At 49.3% G+C, this 26181-nt stretch overlaps 1 protein-coding gene and 1 pseudogene across 6 annotated transcripts in view; one reads left to right on the top strand and one right to left on the bottom strand.

Annotated features, from left to right (window-relative positions):
- The window catches only part of ST3GAL3 (ST3 beta-galactoside alpha-2,3-sialyltransferase 3), an 810547-nt gene that overhangs the window by 723267 nt on the left and 61099 nt on the right, over positions 1-26181 (bottom strand). The gene's annotated exons all lie outside the window — the stretch shown is intronic.
- On the top strand, positions 20093-21114 carry LOC134956672 (spindlin-Z-like; annotated as a pseudogene).

Raw genomic sequence — 26181 nt, 5'->3', positions numbered from 1 at the left:
ATGTGGACTACGATTGGGAACGGCAACCTGTGCCGAGCGCAGCAGTAGCAGAGCTAGGCACCTCGCCCGAAGCATGGCGAGCGAAGCGGTGCACTAATTGGAGTTCCCCGTCACTTTACGCAGAAAACTACACCAAAAAAGTAAAATAACTCATGTCGACCTTTTCATGTGTCGATCTTTTCATGTGTTGACCATTTTCATGTGTCGACCAGTTGTCCATGTCGATCATGCCAATGTCGAACAGTAGTGGTCGACCTAATGACCGTCGACCATAACATGGTCGACCATTCATATCGGAACCGAGCCAGCTGTTGAGAGTGACAAATGCTTCTCTTTGCAGCGCAAAGCAGTGGCGTGCATAGTATTTATAATTGATTTCTTGGAGGACGCCACGCCCCACTATATCACTGTAACCATGGAGGTTAATCATTTGGTTTCAACATAGCGAATACGTTTTAATTCCTGTTTAGGGCCCCTGAGGCCTAAGAATATTGATTGTATTAATGCCAATGGTGGTGGGGAGGGGATACAGAGACGCAGGGCGGTAGGGAGGGGATACAGAGACGCAGGGCGGTGGAAAGGGGATACAGAGACGCAGGGCGGTGGAAAGGGGATACAGAGACGCAGGGCGGTAGGGAGGGGATACAGAGACACAGGGCGGTGGAAAGGGGATACAGAGACACAGGGCGGTAGGGAGGGGATACAGAGACGCAGGGCGGTGGAAAGGGGATACAGAGACGCAGGGCGGTAGGGAGGGGATACAGAGACGCAGGGCGGTGGAAAGGGGATACAGAGACGCAGGGCGGTAGGGAGGGGATACAGAGACGCAGGGCGGTGGAAAGGGGATACAGAGACGCAGGGCGGTGGAAAGGGGATACAGAGACGCAGGGCGGTGGAAAGGGGATACAGAGATGCAGGGCGGTAGGGAGGGGATACAGAGACACAGGGCGGTAGGGAGGGGATACAGAGAACAGGGCGGTAGGGAGGGGATACAGAGACGCAGGGCGGTGGAAAGGGGATACAGAGACGCAGGGCGGTGGAAAGGGGATACAGAGATGCAGGGCGGTAGGGAGGGGATACAGAGACACAGGGCGGTAGGGAGGGGATACAGAGAACAGGGTGGTAGGGAGGGGATACAGAGACACAGGGCGGTAGGGAGGGGATACAGAGACGCAGGGCAGTAGGGAGGGGATACAGAGACACAGGTCGGTAGGGAGGGGATACAGAGACACAGGGCGGTAGGGAGGGGATACAGAGACACAGGTCGGTAGGGAGGGGATACAGAGACACAGGGCGGTAGGGAGGGGATACAGAGACACAGGGCGGTAGGGAGGGGATACAGAGACACAGGGCGGTAGGGAGGGGATACAGAGACGCGGGGCAGTAGGGAGGGGATTCAGAGACGCAGGGCGGTAGGGAGGGATACAGAGACGCGGGGCGGTAAGGAGGGGATACAGAGACGCAGGGCAGTAGGGAGCGATACAGAGACGCAGGGTGGTAGGGAGGGGATACAGAGACGCGGGGCGATAGGGAGGGGATTCAGAGACGCAGGGCGGTAGGGAGGGATACAGAGACGCGGGGCGGTAAGGAGGGGATACAGAGACGCAGGGCAGTAGGGAGCGATACAGAGACGCAGGGTGGTAGGGAGGGGATACAGAGACGCAGGGTGGTAGGGAGGGGATTCAGAGACGCAGGGCGGTAGGGAGGGATACAGAGACGCGGGGCGGTAAGGAGGGGATACAGTGACGCAGGGCAGTAGGGAGCGATACAGAGACGCAGGGTGGTAGGGAGGGGATACAGAGACGCAGGGCGGTAGGGAGGGGATACAGAGACGCAGGGCGGTAGGGAGGGGATACAGAAAGACAGGGCGGTAGGGAGGGGATACAGAGAAGCAGGGCGGTAGGGAGGGGATACAGAGACGCAGGGCGGTAGAGAGGGAATACAGAGACGCAGGGCGGTAGGGAGGGGATACAGAGACGCGGGGCGGTAGGGAGGGGATACAGAAAGACAGGGCGGAAGGGAGGGGATACAGAGACGCAGGGCGGTAGGGAGGGGATACAGAGACGCGGGGCGGTAGGGAGGGGATACAGAAAGACAGGGCGGAAGGGAGGGGATACAGAGACGCAGAGCGGTAGGGAGGGGATACAGAAAGACAATGCGGTAGGGAGGGGATACAGAGACGCAGGGCGGTAGGGAGGGGATACAGAGACGCAGGGCGGTAGGGAGGGGATACAGAGACGCGGGGCGGTAGAGAGGGAATACAGAGATGCAGGGCGGTAGGGAGAAAATACAGAGACGCAGGGCGGTAGGGAGGGGATACAGAGATGCAGGGCGGTAGGGAGGGGATACAGAGATGCAGGGCGGTGATACAGAGAAGCACGGTGGTAGGGAGGGGAGTCCACAGTGAGGAAGCAGGTAAAGTAGTGGAGGGGGTGGACACCAGGGGGGTAATTCCAAGTTGATCGCAGCAGGAATTTTTTTAGCAGTTGGGCAAAACCATGTGCACTGCAGGGGGGGCAGATGTAACATGTGCAGAGAGAGTTAGATTTGGGTGTGGTGAGTTCAATCTGCAATCTAAATTGCAGTGTAAAAATAAAGCAGCCAGTATTTACCCTGCACAGAAACAAAACAATCCACCCAAATCTAACTCTCTCTGCACATGTTACATCTGCCCCACCTGCACTGCACATGGTTTTGCCCAACTGCTACAAAATTTCCTGCTGCAATCAACTTGGAATTACCCCCCCAGAAGCGTAGACCTAGGGAACAGAGAAGAGGAAGTGCACTGGTTAGATAGGGCAGTGTGCTGAGTTTGCTCCTGAACCTGGGTATACAGGTAAAGTATGGGGGGGCCTGGTAGATGTGACCGGTGGTGGAAGAGGTGACAGCTTGACCCCACATACATCACCGGGGTGGCAGAGCTGTCTCCTGGCCCCCAGCTCGCACCTGACACTCTCAGCGATGCACTCTCACCTGTGAAATTGGTGCAGCATCCAGATATCACCGTCCACAGTATCACGCACTCTGTCCGTGTCATCCCCAATCTCTGGGCTGTTGGGCCGGCAGGCCAGGCCCTGTGCTGTGGAGTCAGAGCCTCTGGGGATGGTGGGAGGCACCGTTGTAATGTCACGTGCGCGGAGGAGGCGCCGGGTCTCTGTACGCGGCGCAGGGATAGCTATGAAAGCCTTCTGCTGCGCCACCCATCCCCCATAAATGTATATGCCGGCGGCAGCTGTCGTTGTTGTTCCCCTGGTGCTGTGGCCAGGGAGTCAGAGTTGTTGATGGCGGAGGGGTGAGACAGACAGGCAGCAGGACCTAAGACGCTGCCTATCTACAGCACAGAGACTTGCTGCAGATGTGGTAGGCTCTGTGACTCCACCCTCCGCTGTGACTCCGCCCAGCATTAGGCACACAAGCACAGAGTCACAGATCTGGGTTATTATATAGGAGATATATAAAATATAGTATATCACCTAGCAGAGGCTTTACGTACTGTCCTCCCTTTGGCAGTGGCTCTCCCGGAGACTCGCACAGCAGCCAAGCAGCCAGTCACTATTGTTAGCGCCAGTGTCCCAACGCGCCGCATTACGGGGAAGAAGATACACTCAATAAACTACAGCTCCCAGCAGGCCTTAGCGCCGGAATGCTTCGGTGCTAAGGGCTGCTAGGAGCTGTAGTTTATTTAGTGCGTCTACTTCCCTGTAATGCGGCGCGTTGGGACAGCGGCGCTAACAATAGTGACTGGCTGGCAGAACTGACTGACTCGCTGAATCAATGTAAAAATAGGATTTTAATTCCTACCGGTAAATCCTTTTCTCCTAGTCCGTAGAGGATGCTGGGGACTCCAAAAGGACCATGGGGTATAGACGGGATCCGCAGGAGACATGGGCACACTAAAAATACTTTTACTGGGTGTGAACTGGCTCCACCCTCTATGCCCCTCCTCCAGACCTCAGTTATAGGAACTGTGCCCAGGGGAGAAGGACATTTCGAGGAAAGGATTTTTGTTAAACTAAGGGGCGAGAGACATACCAGCTCACACCACAAACACACCGTACAACTGTATCAGCAGGAAACCAGATAACAGTATGAACGAACAACAGCAACAAGCTGAATATAACTGATACACAAACCTCATGTAACCGAAAATAACCAGTATCAATACAACTGCAAGGAACAGTCCGCACTGGGATGGGCGCCCAGCATCCTCTACGGACTAGGAGAAAAGGATTTACCGGTAGGTATTAAAATCCTATTTTCTCTTACGTCCTAGAGGATGCTGGGGACTCCAAAAGGACCATGGGGTCTATACCAAAGCTCCAGACCGGGCGGGAGAGTGCGGACGACTCTGCAGCACCGATTGAGCAAACATGAGGTCTTCCTCAGCCAGGGTATCAAACTTATAGAACTTAGCAAAAGTGTTTGAACCCGACCACGTAGCTGCTCGGCAAAGTTGAAGTGCCGAGACCCCTCGGGCAGCCGCCCAAGAAGAGCCCACCTTCCTGGTAGAATGGGTCTTTACTGACTTCGGCAACGGCAATCCAGCCAAAGAATGAGCGTGCTGAATCGTATTACAAATCCAGCATGCAATAGTCTGCTTGGAAGCAGGATTTCCAATCTTGTTGAAAGCATACAGGACAAACAGAGCCTCTGTTTTCCTAGTAAGAGCCGTTCTGGCGACATAAATTTTCAAAGCTCTTACGACAAGAGATTTTGGGACTGCCACAGCATCCGTAGCCACAGGAACCACAATAGGTTGATTTATGTGAAACGAAGAAACCACCTTCGGCAGAAATTGTTGACGAGTCCTCTATTCCGCTCTAACCACATGGAAAATCAAATATGGGCTCTTGTGAGACAAAGCCGCCAATTCGGACACTCGTCTGGCAGACACCAAAGCCAAAAGCATGACCACTTTCCAAGTGAGAAACTTTAACTCAACCTTACGCAAAGGTTCAAACCAGTGAGACATAAGAAACTGCAACACCACTTCAAGATCCCACGGTGCCACGGGTGGCACAAATGGAGGATGGATATGCAGCACTCCCTTCACGAAAGTCTGAACCTCAGGAAGGACGTGTAACACCCTGTTAAAACCTGTATGTAGCACTTTATTAAGACCCCTGCGTGGGCAATGAGTTATAACAGGGTAAAGTTATAATATTATTAAATGTGCTTTGTGTAAATAGGGATAAGAAAAGTAAAAAGTTTATGTAATTACACAGAGACCCTCGTATGAGGATATTAGCATATTTAATATAGTTGCTTTCACAGAAAGATAGGGGTCCCTCACAGAGGGGAGTTCGTACTGTCAGCCTGGATATGGGTTTAAATAGACTGTCACACTGCCTATCCAGGAGAGGGGTGCTGGCACGAGACTATTGTAGGATAAGCCAGCTCGTGCAAGGGACCTCTGACGGGACTGATCCGGGTACCTGGCCAAAAGGATATAAAGGGGAGAGGGGAGGAACCGTTGGTCGTCTTGAGGGAGAGAGGAGAGAGAAGGGACGACGCTGCGTGAGGAGCTTAAGACGGGACCCGTACCTCCAGACACCCAAGTTGACCCCGCGAGTTGGTACCTGTCTCACCCGCTCTGACAGTTCAGCGGGTGGCCGCCTGAGAAGCCGTGACCGGAGATAGAGTACGGTGCGCAGCTTGGAAAGGAGGGACAGTGTGAGGCAGAGCCAAGAGAGCCTAGACGAACCGTAGTGAGGCTGGCGGGAGTGACGCAGCCAAGCCGGCCCCGAGTGAGGCGGGTCGGGACAAGAGTGACAGCTGAAGGCGGAACCGGCGCTTCCATATACGGTATCTATGTATCCCCAGTAGCCGGTCAGCTGTAGTGTTTTTTTAAATACACCCAGCCCGCCGCAGATTTGATAGAGACAGTCAGTAAAGTGCACCTGTCAATCTCCCAGCCCTGTTTCAGCCTCACCAGAGACAGTCAGTGCTGCACATTTACCGGTCCCTCAGCCTTGTTTCAACCTCACCAGAGACAGTCAGTGCAGCGCATTTACCGGTCCCTCAGCCTTGTTTCAGCCTCACCAGAGACAGTCAGTGCAGCGCATTTACCGGTCCCTCAGCCTTGTTTCAGCCTCACCAGAGACAGTCAGTGCAGCGCATCTACAATTCTCACAGTTTTGTCTCAACCCTGTCAGTAACAGCCAGTGTAATTAACAGTTATTTAACACTGTGGTAGTCTGGTCAGGGACAGTCGGATTAATATTATCATTTGTCACCCAGTCTGGCAGCATTTCAGCAAGTTTGATAGCACTACCGTGAGGTACAGCTAAACATTACTTGGTGACATTAGTAAGTAGCGTGCATCAGAATTGTAATAAGCCGGTTCAGTAAATACGGAGCCATAGCTGAACTTCAGGAATAGCTTTCATCCACGCAGACTTTGTGGCCTCTAAAATTAGTGTACCAGGAGTAGTGATGTGCACCGGAAATTTTTTGCGTTTTGGTTTTGGGTTCGGTTCCGCGGCCGTGTTTTGGATTCGGACGCGTTTTGGCAAAACCTCACCGAAATTTTTTTGTCGGATTCGGGTGTGTTTTGGATTCGGGTGTTTTTTTCAAAAAACCCTAAAAAACAGCTTAAATCATAGAATTTGGGGGTCATTTTGATCCCATAGTATTATTAACCTCAATAACCATAATTTCCACTAATTTCCAGTCTATTCTGAACACCTCACAATATTATTTTTAGTCCGAAAATTTGCACCGAGGTCGCTGGATGGCTAAGCTAAGCGACACAAGTGGCCGACCCAAACACCTGGCCCATCTAGGAGTGGCACTGCAGTGTCAGGCAGGATGGCCCTTCCAAAAAATAGTCCCCAAACAGCACATGATGCAAAGAAAAAAAGAGGCGCACCAAGGTGGCTGTGTGACTAAGCTAAGCGACACAAGTGGCCGACACAAACACCTGGCCCATCTAGGAGTGGCACTGCAGTGTCAATCAAGACAGGATGGCCCTTCCAAAAAATTGTCCCCAAATAGCACATGATGCAAAGAAAAAAAGAGGCGCACCAAGGTGGCTGTGTGACTAAGTTAAGCGACACAAGTGGCCGACACAAACAACTGGCCCATCTAGGAGTGGCACTGCAGTGTCAATCAAGACAGGATGGCACTTCCAAAAAATTGTCCCCAAACAGCACATGATGCAAAGAAAAATGAAAGAAAAAAGAGGTGCAAGATGGAATTGTCCTTGGGCCCTCCCACCCACCCTTATGTTGTATAAACAGGACATGCACACTTTAACGAACCCATCATTTCAGCGACAGGGTCTGCCACACGACTGTGACTGAAATGACTGGTTGGTTTGTGCCCCCACCAAAAAAGAAGCAATCAATCTCTCCTTGCACAAACTGGCTCTACAGAGGCAAGATGTCCACCTCATCATCATCCTCCGATTCCTCACCCCTTTCACTGTGTACATCCCCCTCCTCACAGATTATTAATTTGTCCCCACTGGAATCCACCATCTCAGGTCCCCGTGTACTTTCTGGAGGCATTTGCTGCTGGTGAATGTCTCCACGGAGGAATTGATTATAATTCATTTTGATGAACATCATCTTCTACACATTTTCTGGAAGTAACCTCGTACGCCGATTGCTGACAAGGTGAGCGGCTGCACTAAACACTCTTTCGGAGTACACACTGGAGGGAGGGCAACTTAGGTAGAATAAAGCCAGTTTCTGCAAGGGCCTCCAAATTGCCTCTTTTTCCTGCCAGTATACGTACGGACTGTCTGATGTGCCTACTTGGATGCGGTCACTCATATAATCCTCCACCATTCTTTCCATGGTTAGAGAATCATATGCAGTGACAGTAGACGACATGTCAGTAATCATTGGCAGGTCCTTCAGTCCGGACCAGATGTCAGCACAATATATATGTCCACTGCGCTTGAGTCAGGTGCATTCCCCCTCCTTTGCCTATATCGTGGGCAGATGTATAGGCTTGAATGGCCTTTTGCTGCTCCTCCATCCTCTGAAGCATATAGAGGGTTGAATTCCACCTCGTTACCACCTCTTGCTTCAGATGATGGCAGGGCAGGTTCAGGAATGTTTGGTGGTGCTCCAGTCTTCTGTACGCGGTGCCTGAATGCCGAAAGTGGCCCGCAATTCTTCGGGCCACCGACAGCATCTCTTGCACGCCCCTGTCGTTTTTTAAATAATTCTGCACCACCAAATTCAATGTATGTGCAAAACATGGGACGTGCTGGAATTTGCCCAGATGTAATGCACGCACAATATTGCTGGCGTTGTCCGATGTCACAAATCCCCAGGAGAGTCCAATTGGGGTAAGCCATTGTGCGATGATCTTCCTCAGTTGCCGTAAGAGGTTGTCAGCTGTGTGCCTATTCTGGAAAGCGGTGATACAAAGCGTAGCCTGCCTAGGAACGAGTTGGCGTTTGCGAGATGCTGCTACTGGTGCCGCCGCTGCTGTTCTTGCTGCGGGAGGCAATACATCTACCCAGTGGGCGGTCACAGTCATATAGTCCTGAGTCTGCCCTGCTCCACTTGTCCACATATCCGTGGTTAAGTGGACATTGGGTACAACTGCATTTTTTAGGACACTGGTGAGTCTTTTTCTGAGGTCTGTGTACATTTTCGGTATCGCCTGCCTAGAGAAATGGAACCTAGATGGTATTTGGTACCGGGGACACAGTACCTCAATCAAGTCTATAGTTGCCTCTGAATTACCGATGGATACCGGAATTACGTTTCTCACCGCCCAGGCTGCCAAGGCTGCCAAGGCCTGAGTTATCTGCTTTGCAGCAGGATGACTGCTGTGATATTTCATCTTCCTCGCAAAGGACTGTTGGACAGTCAATTGCTTACTGGAAGTAGTACAAGTGGTCTTCCGACTTCCCCTCTTGGATGACGATCGACTCCCAGCAGCAACAACAGCAGCGCCAGCAGCAGTAGGCGTTACACTCAAGGATGCATCGGAGGAATCCCAGGCAGGAGAGGACTCGTCAGACTTGACAGTGACATGGCCTGCAGGACTATTGGCTTTCCTGGGTAAGGAGGAAATTGACACTGAGGGAGTTGGTGGTGTGGTTTGCAGGAGCTTGGTTACAAGAGGAAGGGATTTAGTGGTCAGTGGACTGCTTCCGCTGTCACCCAAAGTTTTTGAACTTGTCACTGACTTATGATGAATGCGCTGCAGGTGACGTATAAGGGAGGATGTTCCGAGGTGGTTAACGTCCTTACCCCTACTTATTACAGCTTGACAAAGGCAACACATGGCTTGACACCTGTTGTCCGCATTTGTGTTGAAATAATTCCACACCGAAGAGCTGATTTTTTTTGTATTTTGACCAGGCATGTCAATGGCCATATTCCTCCCACGGACAACAGGTGTCTCCCCGGGTGCCTGACTTAAACAAACCACCTCACCATCAGAATCCTCCTTGTCAATTCCTCCCCAGCGCCAGCAACACCCATATCCTCATCCTGGTGTACTTCAACAGTGACATCTTCAATTTGACTATCAGGAACTGGACTGCGGGTGCTCCTTACAGCACTTGCAGGGGGCGTGCAAATGGTGGAAGGCGCAAGCTCTTCCCGTCCAGTATTGGGAAGGTCAGGCATCGCAACCGACACAATTGGACTCTCCTTGGGGATTTGTGATTTTGAAGAACGCACAGTTCTTTGCTGTGCTTTTGCCAGCTTTAGTCTTTTTTTTTTCTAGCGAGAGGATGAGTGCTTCCATCCTCATGTGAAGCTGAACCACTAGCCATGAACATAGGCCAGGGCCTCAGCCGTTCCTTGCCACTCCGTGTCGTAAATGGCATATTGGCAAGTTTACGCTTCTCCTCAGACGCTTTTAATTTAGATTTTTGGGTCATTTTACTGAACTTTTGTGTTTTGGATTTTACATGCTCTCTACTATGACATTGGGCATCGGCCTTGGCAGACGACGTTGATGGCATTTCATCGTCTCGGCCATGACTAGTGGCAGCAGCTTCAGCACGAGGTGGAAGTGGATCTTGATCTTTCCCTTTAACCTCCACATTTTTGTTCTCCATTTTTTAATGTGTGGAATTATATGCCAGTATCAATAGCAATGGCCTACTACTATATTTACTGTGCAAAACTGTCTAAAATGCACCACAGGTATAGAATGTAGATGGATAGTATACTTAATGGATGACGAGTGACGACACAGAGGTAGGTACAGCAGTGGCCTACCGTACTGCTATAAGTATATATATAGTATACTGGTGGACACTGTCAGCAAACTGCAAAACTGTCTAAAATGCACCTCAGGTATAGAATGTAGATGGATAGTATACTTAAAGGATGACGAGTGACGACACAGAGGTAGGTACAGCAGTGGCCTACCGTACTGCTATAAGTATATATATGGTATACTGGTGGACACTGTCAGCAAACTGCAAAACTGTCTAAAATGCACCACAGGTATAGAATGTAGATGGATAGTATACTTAATGGATGACGAGTGACGACACAGAGGTAGGTACAGCAGTGGCCTACCGTACTGCTATAAGTATATATATAGTGTACTGGTGGACACTGTCAGCAAACTGCAAAACTGTCTAAAATGCACCACAGGTATAGAATGTAGATGGATAGTATACTTAATGGATGACGAGTGACGACACAGAGGTAGGTACAGCAGTGGCCTACCGTACTGCTATAAGTATATATATATAGTATACTGGTGGACACTGTCAGCAAACTGCAAAACTGTCTTAAATGCACCACAGGTATAGAATGTAGATGGATAGTATACTTAATGGATGACGAGTGACGACACAGAGGTAGGTACAGCAGTGGCCTACCGTACTGCTATAAGTATATATATAGTATACTGGTGGACACTGTCAGCAAACTGCAAAACTGTCTAAAATGCACCACAGGTATAGAATGTAGATGGATAGTATACTTAATGGATGACGAGTGATGACACAGAGGTAGGTACAGCAGTGGCCTACCGTACTGCTATAAGTATATATATAATAAACTGGTGGACACTGTCAGCAAACTGCAAAACTGTCTAAAATGCACCACAGGTATAGAATGTAGATGGATAGTATACTTAATGGATGACGAGTGACGACACAGAGGTAGGTACAGCAGTGGCCTACCGTACTGCTATAAGTATATATATAGTATACTGGTGGACACTGTCAGCAAACTGCAAAACTGTCTAAAATGCACCACAGGTATAGAATGTAGATGGATAGTATACTTAATGGATGACGAGTGACGACACAGAGGTAGGTACAGCAGTGGCCTACCGTACTGCTATAAGTATATATATAAAAAACTGGTGGACACTGTCAGCAAACTGCAAAACTGTCTAAAATGCACCACAGGTATAGAATGTAGATGGATAGTATACTTAATGGATGACGAGTGATGACACAGAGGTAGGTACAGCAGTGGCCTACCGTACTGCTATAAGTATATATATATAGTATACTGGTGGACACTGTCAGCAAACTGCAAAACTGTCTAAAATGCACAACAGGTATAGAATGTAGATGGATAGTATACTTAATGGATGACGAGTGACGACACAGAGGTAGGTACAGCAGTGGCCTACCGTACTGCTATAAGTATATATATATAGTATACTGGTGGACACTGTCAGCAAACTGCAAAACTGTCTAAAATGCACCACAGGTATAGAATGTAGATGGATAGTATACTTAATGGATGACGAGTGACGACACAGAGGTAGGTACAGCAGTGGCCTACCGTACTGCTATAAGTATATATATAGTATACTGGTGGACACTGTCAGCAAACTGCAAAACTGTCTAAAATGCACCAAAGGTATAGAATGTAGATGGATAGTATACTTAATGGATGACGAGTGACGACACAGAGGTAGGTACAGCAGTGGCCTACCGTACTGCTATAAGTATATATATAATAAACTGGTGGACACTGTCAGCAAACTGCAAAACTGTCTAAAATGCACCACAGGTATAGAATGTAGATGGATAGTATACTTAATGGATGACGAGTGACGACACAGAGGTAGGTACAGCAGTGGCCTACCGTACTGCTATAAGTATATATATAGTATACTGGTGGACACTGTCAGCAAACTGCAAAACTGTCTAAAATGCACCAAAGGTATAGAATGTAGATGGATAGTATGCTTAATGGATGACGAGTGACGACACAGAGGTAGGTACAGCAGTGGCCTACCGTACTGCTATAAGTATATATATAGTATACTGGTGGACACTGTCAGCAAACTGCAAAACTGTCTAAAATGCACCAAAGGTATAGAATGTAGATGGATAGTATACTTAATGGATGACGAGTGACGACACAGAGGTAGGTACAGCAGTGGCCTACCGTACTGCTATAAGTATATATATAATAAACTGGTGGACACTGTCAGCAAACTGCAAAACTGTCTAAAATGCACCACAGGTATAGAATGTAGATGGATAGTATACTTAATATATGACGAGTGACGACACAGTGGTAGGTACAGCAGTGGCCTACCGTACTGCTATAAGTATATATATAATAAACTGGTGGACACTGTCAGCAAACTGCAAAACTGTCTAAAATGCACCACAGGTATAGAATGTAGATGGATAGTATACTTAATGGATGACGAGTGACGACACAGAGGTAGGTACAGCAGTGGCCTACCGTACTGCTATAAGTATATATATAGTATACTGGTGGACACTGTCAGCAAACTGCAAAACTGTCTAAAATGCACCACAGGTATAGAATGTAGATGGATAGTATACTTAATGGATGACGAGTGACGACACAGAGGTAGGTACAGCAGTGGCCTACCGTACTGCTATAAGTATATATATAATAAACTGGTGGACACTGTCAGCAAACTGCAAAACTGTCTAAAATGCACCACAGGTATAGAATGTAGATGGATAGTATACTTAATGGATGACGAGTGACGACACAGAGGTAGGTACAGCAGTGGCCTACCGTACTGCTATAAGTATATATATAGTATACTGGTGGACACTGTCAGCAAACTGCAAAACTGTCTAAAATGCACCACAGGTATAGAATGTAGATGGATAGTATACTTAATGGATGACGAGTGACGACACAGAGGTAGGTACAGCAGTGGCCTACCGTACTGCTATAAGTATATATATAATAAACTGGTGGACACTGTCAGCAAACTGCAAAACTGTCTAAAATGCACCACAGGTATAGAATGTAGATGGATAGTATACTTAATGGATGACGAGTGATGACACAGAGGTAGGTACAGCAGTGGCCTACCGTACTGCTATAAGTATATATATAGTATACTGGTGGACACTGTCAGCAAACTGCAAAACTGTCTAAAATGCACAACAGGTATAGAATGTAGATGGATAGTATACTTAATGGATGACGAGTGACGACACAGAGGTAGGTACAGCAGTGGCCTACCGTACTGCTATAAGTATATATATATAGTATACTGGTGGACACTGTCAGCAAACTGCAAAACTGTCTAAAATGCACCACAGGTATAGAATGTAGATGGATAGTATACTTAATGGATGACGAGTGACGACACAGAGGTAGGTACAGCAGTGGCCTACCGTACTGCTATAAGTGTATATATAGTATACTGGTGGACACTGTCAGCAAACTGCAAAACTGTCTAAAATGCACCAAAGGTATAGAATGTAGATGGATAGTATACTTAATGGATGACGAGTGACGACACAGAGGTAGGTACAGCAGTGGCCTACCGTACTGCTATAAGTATATATATAATAAACTGGTGGACACTGTCAGCAAACTGCAAAACTGTCTAAAATGCACCACAGGTATAGAATGTAGATGGATAGTATACTTAATGGATGACGAGTGACGACACAGTGGTAGGTACAGCAGTGGCCTACCGTACTGCTATAAGTATATATATAATAAACTGGTGGACACTGTCAGCAAACTGCAAAACTGTCTAAAATGCACCACAGGTATAGAATGTAGATGGATAGTATACTTAATGGATGACGAGTGACGACACAGAGGTAGGTACAGCAGTGGCCTACCGTGCTGCTATAAGTATATATATAATAAACTGGTGGACACTGTCAGCAAACTGTAAAACTGTCTAAAATGCACCACAGGTATAGAATGTAGATGGATAGTATACTTAATGGATGACGAGTGACGACACAGAGGTAGGTACAGCAGTGGCCTACCGTACTGCTATAAGTATATATATAGTATACTGGTGGACACTGTCAGCAAACTGCAAAACTGTCTAAAATGCACCACAGGTATAGAATGTAGATGGATAGTATACTTAATGGATGACGAGTGACGACACAGAGGTAGGTACAGCAGTGGCCTACCGTACTGCTATATATAGTATACTGGTGGACACTGTCAGCAAACTGCAAAACTAAAATGCACCACAGGTATAGAATGTAGATCATACTTGCCTACTCTCCTGGAATGGCCGGGAGGCTCCCGAAAATCGTGTGACCCTCCCGGCCCCCCGGAAGAGCAGGCAAGTCTCCCGATTTGCGGGGTCCCCCCTGCCCGTCCGCCCACTTAGTGTGTAAAGTGGGCGGTCCGGGCAGTCGATGACGCGATTCTTGCTGAATAGCGTCATCATAGTCACGCCCCCTGCAGTGTAATGCCGGTGATTGCGGCATTACAGAGCGGGGGGCGTGGCTTAAAGGAGGTGTCACTGTGACCCCGCCCTTGCTCCGCCCCGTCCCACCCTTGCTCCGCCTCCGGCCACCCCCTCCTTTACAGCACAGCCTCCCCTGCCCGCCCGCTGAGCCGACCTGGCTGCTCTCTCCCGCAGAGAGCAGCCAGAATATCGGTAAGTATGATGTAGATGGATAGTATACTTAATGGATGACGACACAGAGGTAGGTACAGCAGTGCACTCTGCACTGTACTCCTCCTATATAATATTAATTATACTGGTGGTCCCCACTCCCAGTCCCCACAATAAAGCAGCACACTGAGCACAGATATGGAGTGTTTTTCAGGCAGACAACGTATACTGGTGGTCACTGTCAGCAAAACTCTGCACTGTACTGCTATAGCTGCTCCCCAGTCCCCACAATTAAGCAGTGTGAGCACTCAGCACAGATATATTATGCAGCACACTGAGCACAGATATGGTATGGAGCGTTTTTTTCAGGCAGAGAACGGATAAAAACTGGTGGTCACTTATCAGCAAAACTCTGCACTGTACTAACTAACAGCTGCTCCCCAATCCTCCCCACAAATAAGCAATAAACAACCAATGAATCAAGTTCTGTCTTCTACAATAAACGGAGAGGACGCCAGCCACGTCCTCTCCCTATCATCTCCAATGCACGAGTGAAAATGGCGGCGACGCGCGGCTGCTTATATAGAATCCGAATCTCGCGAGAATCCGACAGCGGGATGATGACGTTCGGGCGCGCTCGGGTTAGCCGAGCAAGGCGGGAAGCTTCTAACCTGCCTCAGACCCGTGTAAACAAGGTGAAGTTCGGGGGGGGTTCGGTTTCAGAGAAACCGAACCCGCTCATCACTAACCAGGAGTTGATTGCCAGAGCTGAATATTACACTTATACGGTTCTCTTAATTAGACTACGGGCTGATACAGCCGTCACAGGAAATAGAGGGACTCACATAGCTCAGTCGGAATGTGGGGATTGTTGTTCTAATTTGCACCAGTGAGTGATTATGAGTACTCAAATTAGAAAGTTAAAGTGTTAAGGGAACCCCTTCCCGTACGATACCGGTAGTGCGCAGTAATTATAAAGTTATTACTTTGTTGCATTTTACACTGTGTCTTAGCATTGTATGAACTAGGTAGCTGTATTAACCTCTCTGCGCATGTTACCTCATTTACCACAAACAGCAGAAGACGGAGAGTGGTTCCAGTCAAATAAAAGTTTTCCTTCCCTGTTTTACTTTTATTGACAGTAGTTTATTTCAGTGTATAAATAACACACAGTCTTCACCAGAAACAAACGTAGAAGCTAATTGCTCAATAAAGAGAGGTTTGGTAGTTATCAGTTAACAGACTGGTGATCTGTCACAGACGGCCAATTCTTTTTGGAAAAAAAATAGACAAAGCCGAAATCTGCACTTTGATGGAACCCAATTTCAGGCCTGCATCCACGCCTGCCTGCAAAAAGTGGAGGAAACGACCCAAGTGAAATTCTTCCGCAGGAGCTGCTTTGGTTTCACACCACGACACATACTTTCTCCAAATACGGTGATAATGTTTTGCCGTGACCTCCTTCCTAGCCTTAAGGAGAGTGGGGATGACCTCCCCGGGATACCTTTCCGAGCTAGGATTCGGCGTTCAACTTCCACGCCGTTAAACGCAGCCGCGGGAAGTCCGGAAACACGCAGGGCCCCTGCAGTAACAGGTCCTTTCTTAGAGGAAGCGGCCAAGGATCTTCTACCAGTAATTCCTGAAGATCCGGATACCAGGCCTTCCGTGGCCAATCTGGAACGACGAGTATTGCCTGAACCCTTGTTCGTCTTATGATCCTCAACACCTTTGGAATGAGAGGAAGCGGAGGGAACACATACACCGACTGAAACACCCACAGAGTTACCAGGGCGTCCACTGCACAGGCTTGGGGGTCCCTCGACCTGGAACAATACTTCAGAAGCTTCTTGTTGAGGCGAGACGCCATCATGTCTATCTGAGGAATTCCCCAACGCCTTGTCACTTCTGCAAATACCTCTTGATGAAGCGCCCACTCTCCTGGATGGAGATCGAGTCTGCTGAGGAAGTCTGCTTCCCGGTTGTCCACGCCCGGGAGGAAGACTGCTGACAGAGCGCTCACGTGCTGTTCCGCCCAGCGGAGAATTCTTGTGGCCTCCGCCATTGCCGCCCTGCTCCTTGTTCCGCCTTGGCGGTTTACGTACTCCACCGCTGTTATGTTGCCCGACTGGATCAGGACAGGGAGACCCTGAAGAAGGTTCTTCGCTTGCAGGAGGCCGTTGTCAATGGCTCTTAACTCGAGAACATTTATGTGGAGACAAGATTCCTGGCTTGACCATTTTCCCTGGAAACTTCTTCCTTGCGTGACTGCGCCCCAGCCTCGGAGACTTGCATCTGTGGGCAGCAGGACCCAGTCCTGGATTCCAAATCGGTGTTACTTGTAAGGAGCTTGGAGGTCCGGGCCAGCGTCTCTGCAGCAGCTGTGGAGAGAGAAAATGGCGCTGGTGAGCTGTGCGGCTAAGCCCCGCCCCTTCCCTGCGCGCTATAGTCCCGCTCAAATTTGAATTTTTTATACTGGCGGGGGTAATGTATACGGTGCCCGGGTGCCGAATCTGCCTTTGCCAGTGCACACAAAGCCTTCAGTAACTGCTGCCCAGGGCGCTCCCACCCAGCACCCTGCACCCTGTATCGTTGGTGTGTGTGTGGGAGCATGGAGCGCAGCGCTACCGCTGCGCTGTACCTCCGTCACTGAAGTCTTCTCCAGTCTGAAGCTTTCTGTTCTTCTAATACTCACCCGGCTTCCTTCTTCTGGCTTCTGTGAGGGGGGTGACGGCGTGGCTCCGGGAACAAGCAGCTAGGCGCACCAAATGATCGAACCCTCTGGAGCTAATGGTGTCCAGTAGCCTAAGAAGCAGAGCTTTTGAACTAAGCAGAAGTAGGTCTGACTTCTCTTTGCTCAGTCCCACGATGCAGGGAGCCTGTAGCCAGCAGGTCTCCCTGAAAATAAAAAACCTAACAAAAGTCTTTCCAGAGAAACTCTGTAGAGCTCCCCTAGTGTGTGTCCAGTCACTCCTGGGCACAGAATCTAACTGAGGTCTGGAGGAGGGACATAGAGGGAGGAGCCAGTTCACACCCAGTAAAAGTCTTTTTAGTGTGCCCATGTCTCCTGCGGATCCCGTCTATACTACATGGTCCTTTTGGAGTCCCCAGCATCCTCTAGGACGTAAGAGAAAGGTGAGAGTGCTGTTTAGTGTCAGTGACACTGCACACCCACTGCACTGCACAGCACAGCACTGTCACCTTTTACATTGGGCCTAATTCAGACCTGATTGTAGCCCTGAAAAAATTTGAAGGGCTACGATCAGGCACACTGACATGAGGGGGGGGGTGCCCAGCACAGGGCTAGTCGCACAGCGGTAATGCTTTTGCACTTCAGGAGTAGCTCCCGGCCAGCGCAGCTTTTGCGTGCTGGCCGGGAGCTACTCGTCGCTGCCTGGGTCGTAGCGGCTGTGTGTGACGTCACACAGCCGCTGCGGCCCGCCCCCCACACGGTCCAGCCACGCCTAAGTTGGCCATACCGCGGCCACATGTTAATGGGGGGCGGGCAGGAGCGGGGGCAGTAAAAGCCCATTCAAAATATAATGGAAAGCGACACCTACTAAAGTGCCGCTTTCATATAGGAACGTGCTTTCAACCCATGAAAGCACGCCCCTGTCAGTGATGCCAGATGTGATTGGCCAGCGGATCCGTCACTGGATCCGCTGCCATCACTCACTGGCTGCAGGCGAATGCGGCAGGACAGAGTGAAGATGTGGGCGGCAGAGATGCGCGTGGCGGGACGTGGCGTGATACGGTGGCGGGTGTCAGTGGCGGCAGGCGTGGATCCGTGATCCCTGCCTGCCATTCTGCAGAGAGTTTGGCAGCGGAGCGGTACCCATTTCAAAAATGGCGCCACAGCGTAATTTTTTAAATTAAAGATGGCCATCACGAGCCAATCACAGCTCGCCGCATCCTCACCCCCCCCCCTCAGGCTGACTTATATAAGTCAGCGCGAGGCAGCGGCTGTCAGTCCAACGGCGGAGGAGCAGTGAAGAGCTCCTAAAGATAGAAGACGCCATGGAAGTCCTGGATGGGCGGCGGCTATGCAAAATAGCTTATAGGCCGCCACCTACCAGGTGAAGGTGCAGGAGGAAGACGTCAGAAGCCCTGGACAGGCGGCGGCTATGCAAAAGAGCTTACAGGCCGCCGCCTCCCAGGTGAAGACCTGAATAATAAATTTTATTTTAAAACTGTCATGTATTTATTTAAATATTTTCTTTACAGGTAGACTACAGGTGCCAGCAGGCCCCTTAATGTCCGGGCATGCTGGCACTTGTGGTTCTCCAAGTGCCGGCATGCTGAGGCGGGCTTGCTGGGACCTGTGCCTAGCTGTGCCGAGCTGCAGCATTTGCCGCTCCCATCCATGCGTATGGGGCACACACACGTCTTAGACGTCCAGACGTATGCGGTGCGGTCGCGCCTAATAAGGCGCAATCGCAATATGATGTAGCCACAACGAGAATGGCTACATTTGTACAGTTGTAATCCCTGTTAGCATCAGAAATGAATGCTATGGTAGTTATGACTGTCCCCCAATGCTGCACTGTACTACTATATACTGGTCACAACAATGCAGCAGATATTGAGCACTGATCAGGATACTAGAACTGAGTCTGACACGGAGCTGCAAGATACAGCAATGGCCTACTGTACTGTACTATATGTATACTGCTGGTCACCAAAATGCTGCACTGTCCTACTATATACTGCTCACAACAATGCAGCACAGATATGGAATGGATACTTGCAGTGACACAGAGCTGCAAGATACAGCAATGGCCTACTGTACTGTACTACTATAATTATATACTGGTGGTCCCCACAATGCAGCACACTGAGCACAGATATTACCAGGTGTATCTCACACATCGCTCAGTACAGATTACAGGATGTATAATCACCAGGTGTATAACACACGTCGCACAGTACAGTATACAGTATGCAGCTCTGGAGGGATCAGTATTTGGCAGGAAGGCAAGGCCTGGTCCTGGCAGCAGAGTGACAGGCGGCCGTATAGTAGCAGCCAGCTCCAAATCTGGCAGTGTGTGGAGAGGGAGGGGGTGATGGAAGGGAACGAGCGCTGGAGTGTCTGAGCGGAGGGCTTGGAAGTTCAGGGGGAGTGAGGCAGGAGCTGCTCTTCCATAGCAGCGCACAGTGGTGGTGATGGAGTCTGACAAAGGAGGGAGGAGGAGGATTGGGGCAACTGGCCGCAGGGGAGCACTGTGCCGCAGCCATCACCTGCAGGGGGAGTGGAGGGAAACACATCCTATCTGCCCCAGATAAGTGACTTCTGATCAGAGCAATTGAGGGTCAGAGTTTTTCTGAAAGGTGGAAAGGAAGGGGTTCTTTTTCATGTAGACTGGAAGGACTACAACAAACTTGGAGTGACTACACTTTTCACCCTAGTTCGGCAGCCCTGCTGCCCTTTAATACACAGATGAATGAAGACTCCATTTGGAAAGGCGGCCGCTCAGCGATCAAGAGCTGATGCAGCACATGCAGGTGTTTCTGCAAATATGATGAAGAAAAGAACATCTCATAAGAAACATCGAAACAATATGGGACCAAGTAAACCAATCTCCCAGCCAAGGCGAAATATTGTAGGCTGTAGAATACAGCATGGGTGGAAAGAGGGCAGTGGGCCAATAGACCAGTGGAAAGGAACAGTTCTGGATCAAGTACCAGTGAATCCCTCCATCTTATAAAGTATGATGGATTTGATTGTGTCTATGGACTTGAGCTTCACAAGGATGAAAGGGTGTCTGCTCTTGAAGTTCTACCAGACAGAGTTGCCTCATCCCGAATCAGCGATGCCTATTTGGCTGACACAATGATTGGTAAAGCAGTGGAGCATATGTTTGAAACAGAGGATGGTTCCAAGGATGAGTGGCGAGGGATGGTATTAGCACGAACACCTATTATGAACACATGGTTTTATATAACCTATGAAAAGGACCCAGTCTTATATATGTATCAACTTTTAGATGACTATAAAGAAGGAGATCTTCGGATCATGCCAGACTCAAATGATTCCCCTCCAGCTGAAAGAGAACCAAGGGAGGTTGTAGACAGCCTGGTGGGCAAGCAAGTGGAATATGCCAAAGAAGATGGCTCAAAAAGGACTGGCATGGTTATTCATCAAGTTGAAGCTAAACCATCTGTGTACTTCATTAAGTTTGATGACGATTTCCATATTTATGTCTACGATTTGGTGAAGACATCCTAAATGGGATTCTGTACTTTTTTTTTTTTTTTGCCAAACGTAAGCTAATGTAAACATTTGTAGAAAGTCGCTGCTTTCTGATTACAGAAATGCTCAGATATTCCTGCAAATCCACAATCCTTTCCCAGAGGAAAAAGAAATTGAGAAACCGTTGTTTGAGAACGTTTGTTCTCTTTCCCTTACAAAGGAACAAACCACTTTCCAAGAAGACTGACGTTTTTGGGATTATGAAGACATAATGTTTTTGAATATAAATCCTAAAGCAGGTGGTGTATTAGAGCAAAATAGTGCAAGAGACCAGCCATGCAGTTTCTGAAATATTATGACAAAATGTTACTGTATTTCATAAGCACTCATTCCTAACTCTGCTCTATGTACCCCATCTGTGTCACCCCTGTCTGTCTACCCCTCCCCTTTAGATTGTAAACTCTCACGAGCAGGGCCCTCTTCCCTCATGTGTTTATCTTTGTCTTACTTTAATAATCTTCAACTGTACCACATCCAGCAGTCTTCTGCCACCGGATACTTATTCCAGTGTCATCTGCTGATGTAACTATGTTTATTTACCCTGTACTTGTCCTATACTGTCATCAACTGTAAGTTGCTGTTTTCCTGTTTGATTATTTATGTACTCTGTAATTGGGCGCTGTGGAACCCTTGTGGCGCCATATAAATAAAGGATAATAATAATAATATCAATAATAATATAGGGTGTATAATCACCAGGTGTATAACACACGTCGCACAGTACAGTATACAGGGTGTATAATTAATTACCAGGTGTATCACACACATCGCACAGTACAGTATATAGGGTGTATAATGCCCAGATGTATCTCACACATCACACAATACAGTATATAGGGTGTATAATCCCCAGGTGTATCTCACACATCGCTCAGTACAGTATACAGGGTGTATAATCACCAGGTGTATCACAAACGTTGCACAGTACAGTATACAAGGTGTATAATCCCCAGGTGTATCTCACACATCGCTCAGTACAGATTACAGGATGTATAAAATCACCAGGTGTATAACACACGTCGCACAGTACAGTATACATACTGGTCACAACAATGCAGCAGATATTGAGCACTGATCAGGATACTAGAAGTGACACAGAGCTGCAAGATACAGCAATGGCCTACTGTACTGTACTATATGTATACTGCTGGTCACCAAAATGCTGCACTGTCCTACTATATACTGCTCACAACAATGCAGCACAGATATGGAATGGATACTTGCAGTGACACAGAGCTGCAAGATACAGCAATGGCCTACTGTACTGCATTACTATAATTATATACTGGTGGTCCCCGCAATGCAGCACACTGAGCACAGATATTTGCAGCACACTGAGCACAGATATGGAGCGTTTTCAGGCAGAGAACGTAGATATTTGCAGCACACTGAGCACAGATATTTGCAGCACACTGAGCACAGATATTTGCAGCACACTGAGCACAGATACGGAGCTTTTCAGGGAGAGAACGCAGCCACGTCCTCTCCGTTCAATCTCCAATGTACGAGTGAAAATGGCGGCGACGCGCGGCTCTTTATATAGAATACGAATCTCGCGAGAATCCGACAGCGGGATGATGACGTTCATGCGCGCGTTCGGGTTAACCGAGCAAGGCGGGAAGATCCGAGGCTGCCTCGGACCCGTGTAAAATAGGTGAAGTTCGGGGGGGGTTCGGATCTCGACGTACATACACACACTTTCTCAAGCTCACTCACTCTCTACATCTTCTTACCAAAAGGAAGTCTGGCTGGCCGAAGCTGTCCATCCTCCAGGCTTTCCTCCTCATGATCAGCATGGTCCCTTGTAGCCCTGCCCCTCCGTTCTGTGTAGCACCGCCCCCTTTTTGGGTCTTCCTGCAGAGTGAACTTGAGCACTCCCCGCTGCCTGTCACACAGTCAGGGAGGGGGAGAGGACGCTTAAAGCTGCCGGCGCCGCTGCCTGTCACAGTGTGAGAGCCACAGCAGCTGGCAGCAGCATGGGGACAGGCGGCGCAGCAGCAGCGGGGATGCAGGGCAGCCGGAGCGCCTCTCCATCCTGGCGCCTACCTGCACTGCATCCCTTTGCTGAGCGGGTAGCACTGGGCCTGGTTGGCTCCTTACCTGTCTGGTAGTGGTGTGGGCGGTGTGGCTGATCTCCTCCCTGCTCCTGCCCTCACGGTAATTGGCGGCTGCAGCCCCTATAAGTCAGATTGGGCTGCCGTAATAGCAGGGGAGTGGCTTCCCATGGGAAGCGTTCTCTCTGCTATTGCATTCCGGACTGGCGGTCCCAGGAGAAGTAAATACCTCCCCCTGGGACGGAATGTCTGGCTGTGATTAGCAGGGAGTGCTTTCAATAGGAAGTCACTGCCACTGCTGGGCTGCCCCTGCAAGTGACACATTTTACTAGAGGGGGAGGGGGGGAAGGCTGCAGCCCGTGGGTAAAATCCGCCAGTCTATCATTATTATTATTATGTGCATTTCACTCTACAGCTGACTGTTACTTTCAGTCATTACCTTATCCTAACAGTTTTTGTTGTATGATTTATCGGAAGCAATTTTATTTATCACAGTGCTATAATTGCAGCTATTTACTTGTGCGGCTGTGTGAAGAATCCCAGCTAATGGTACAGTGTTTTCTTGTTACCTACTTTTACTACTGGATATGCTCCCACAGGGGCAGTAGAAAGTGAGAGATAAGAAATTCCTCTCAGCGTCTGCCGCCTCCAGATCAGATGTAGCGTAAATGCATCACTTCGGGTTTATCTGCTGTCACACCGAGCAAACAATCCCTGTATGAAGCATTTTTTTGAGGCTGGTTTTTGTGCCAGACAGGCAACTTTCATAGTAACGCCTGAGAGCAGTGGTTCTGGGCTTTCTGTGTCTTGTCTCTATATTTGTCTGCTCATCCTGAGCATTTGTGTGCACTCTACAAAGGATTCAGTATGAAAAGCCGTCAGTCGGGATGCCGGCGGTCAGTATCCTGACGCCGGCATGCTGATAGCGGCAATGCCGACAGGGGTGCATTAGGTACCATAACCTCCCTCCCCTACCCCCTAACCCTTCCTGTCCACAGCCTAACCCTAACCTCCCACCTTCCCCGCAGCCTAAACCTAATCCTCCCCCCTTAATGCCTAACCCTAACCTCCCCCCACCCCGCAGCCTAACCCTAACCCCCCTTTCCCGCAGCCTAAACCTAACCCCTTAGTGCCTAACCCTAACACTCCCCCGGTGGTGCCTAGCCCTAACACCCCTCTCTGCAGCCTAACCCTAACCTACCCCCACCCCGCAGCCTAACCCTAATCCCCCCTGGAGTGTGCCTAAACCTAACCCCTTAGTGCCTAACCCTAACCTTCCCCCACCCCGCTGCCTAACCCTAATCCCCCCTGGAGTGTGTCTAAACCTAACCCCTTAGTGCCTAACCCTAACACTCCCCCGGTGGCACTTAACCCTAACCCCCCCCCCCGTTTCCCACTGCAGCCTAACCCTAACCTTCCCCCACCCCGCAGCCTAACCCTAATCCCCCCTGGAGTGTGCCTAAACCTAACCCCTTAGTGCCTAACCCTAACACTCCCCCGGTGGCACTTAACCCTAATACCCCCCCCCCCTTTCCCACTGCAGCCTAACCCTAACCTTCCCCCACCCCGCAGCCTAACCCTAATCCCCCCTGGAGTGTGCCTAAACCTAACCCCTTAGTGCTTAACCCTAACCTTCCCCCACCCCGCTGCCTAACCCTAATCCCCCCTGGAGTGTGCCTAAACCTAACCCCTTAGTGCCCAACCCTAACACTCCCCCGGTGGCACTTAACCCTAACCCCCCCCCCTTTCCCACTGCAGCCTAACCCTAACCTTCCCCCACCCCGCAGCCTAACCCTAATCCCCTCTGGAGTGTGCCTAAACCTAACCCCTTAGTGCCTAACCCTAACACTCCCCCGGTGGCACTTAACCCTAACCCCCCCCCTTTCCCACTGCAGCTTAACCCTAACCTTCCCCCACCCCGCAGCCTAACCCTAATCCCCCCTGGAGTGTGCCTAAACCTAACCCCTTAGTGCCTAACCCTAACACTCTCCCGGTGGTACTTAACCCTAACCCCCCCCCCTTTCCCACTGCAGCCTAGCCCTAACCTTCTCCACCCCGCAGCCTAACCCTAATCCCCCCTGGAGTGTGCCTAAACCTAACCCCTTAGTGCCTAACCCTAACACTCCCCCGGTGGTACTTAACCCTAACCCCCCCCCCCCTTCCCCCCACTGCAGCCTAACCCTAACCTTCCCCCATCCCGCAGCCTAACCCTAATCCCCCCTGGAGTGTGCCTACACCTAACCCCCCTTCAGCAGTCTAAACCTAAGACGGACGTTGATACGTACCTTCGGGATCCTGACTGTTGGGATTCCGTTGTCAGGATCCGGATCCTTTTCTGTATTCCGTCGTCTGTGTTCTGATGACAGCCGGGATCCTGAACGTATATCTCTACAAAGCATGCACTTCCCTTGCCGCACCTTTCCGCTAACTTCATATTGGCTTTTGCCATCTTAAATTGTTGTTCTTTTTGTTTTTTAGGTTATTCAAGTTGCTGTTTAGTCACCATAATAATATGCAATCTTTAATCATATTACATATGTATTTGAAGATATAAACCTGAATTTTGGGGGACCCTACGCTGGGCAAGTAACCTTACGTCTCTCATTTAGGGGTATATTTACTAAGGTGTGATTTTTTTTTTTTTGAAGTGGAGATGTTGCCCATAGCAACCAATCAGATTCCACTTAACATTTATTTAGCCGCTTCTAGAAGACAATAGCTAGAATCTGATTGGTTGCTATGGGCAACATCTCCACTTCTAAGAAACTCACACCTTAGTAAATATACCCCTTAGTGTTTATGTTTTTTCAGGTGACTTCGCTAAGCACCGGCCACCCTGTGCATTTGATTACACCCCCCAACCTCCACTTTCTCATTCACTGCCAATAAAGTAGAGGGGGTGTGGTTAATAATTTAAGTTAAACTGACTGTGCCCTGTAGCGGGTTCCGGTATGAAAGGTCGACACATGAAAAGGTCGACATGAGTTTTTAAACTTTTTTTGGGTGTCATTTTCTGCGTAAAGCAACGGGGAACCCCAATTAGTGCACCGCGTCCCCTCGCTCCGCTACAGCTGCGCTCGTTAGTTCATGCCGACCATGTCAATG

Source organism: Pseudophryne corroboree, chromosome 9, assembly GCF_028390025.1.
Source record: "Pseudophryne corroboree isolate aPseCor3 chromosome 9, aPseCor3.hap2, whole genome shotgun sequence".
Lineage (NCBI taxonomy): Eukaryota > Metazoa > Chordata > Amphibia > Anura > Myobatrachidae > Pseudophryne > Pseudophryne corroboree.
This window is presented reverse-complemented; position numbering and strand designations above follow the sequence as displayed.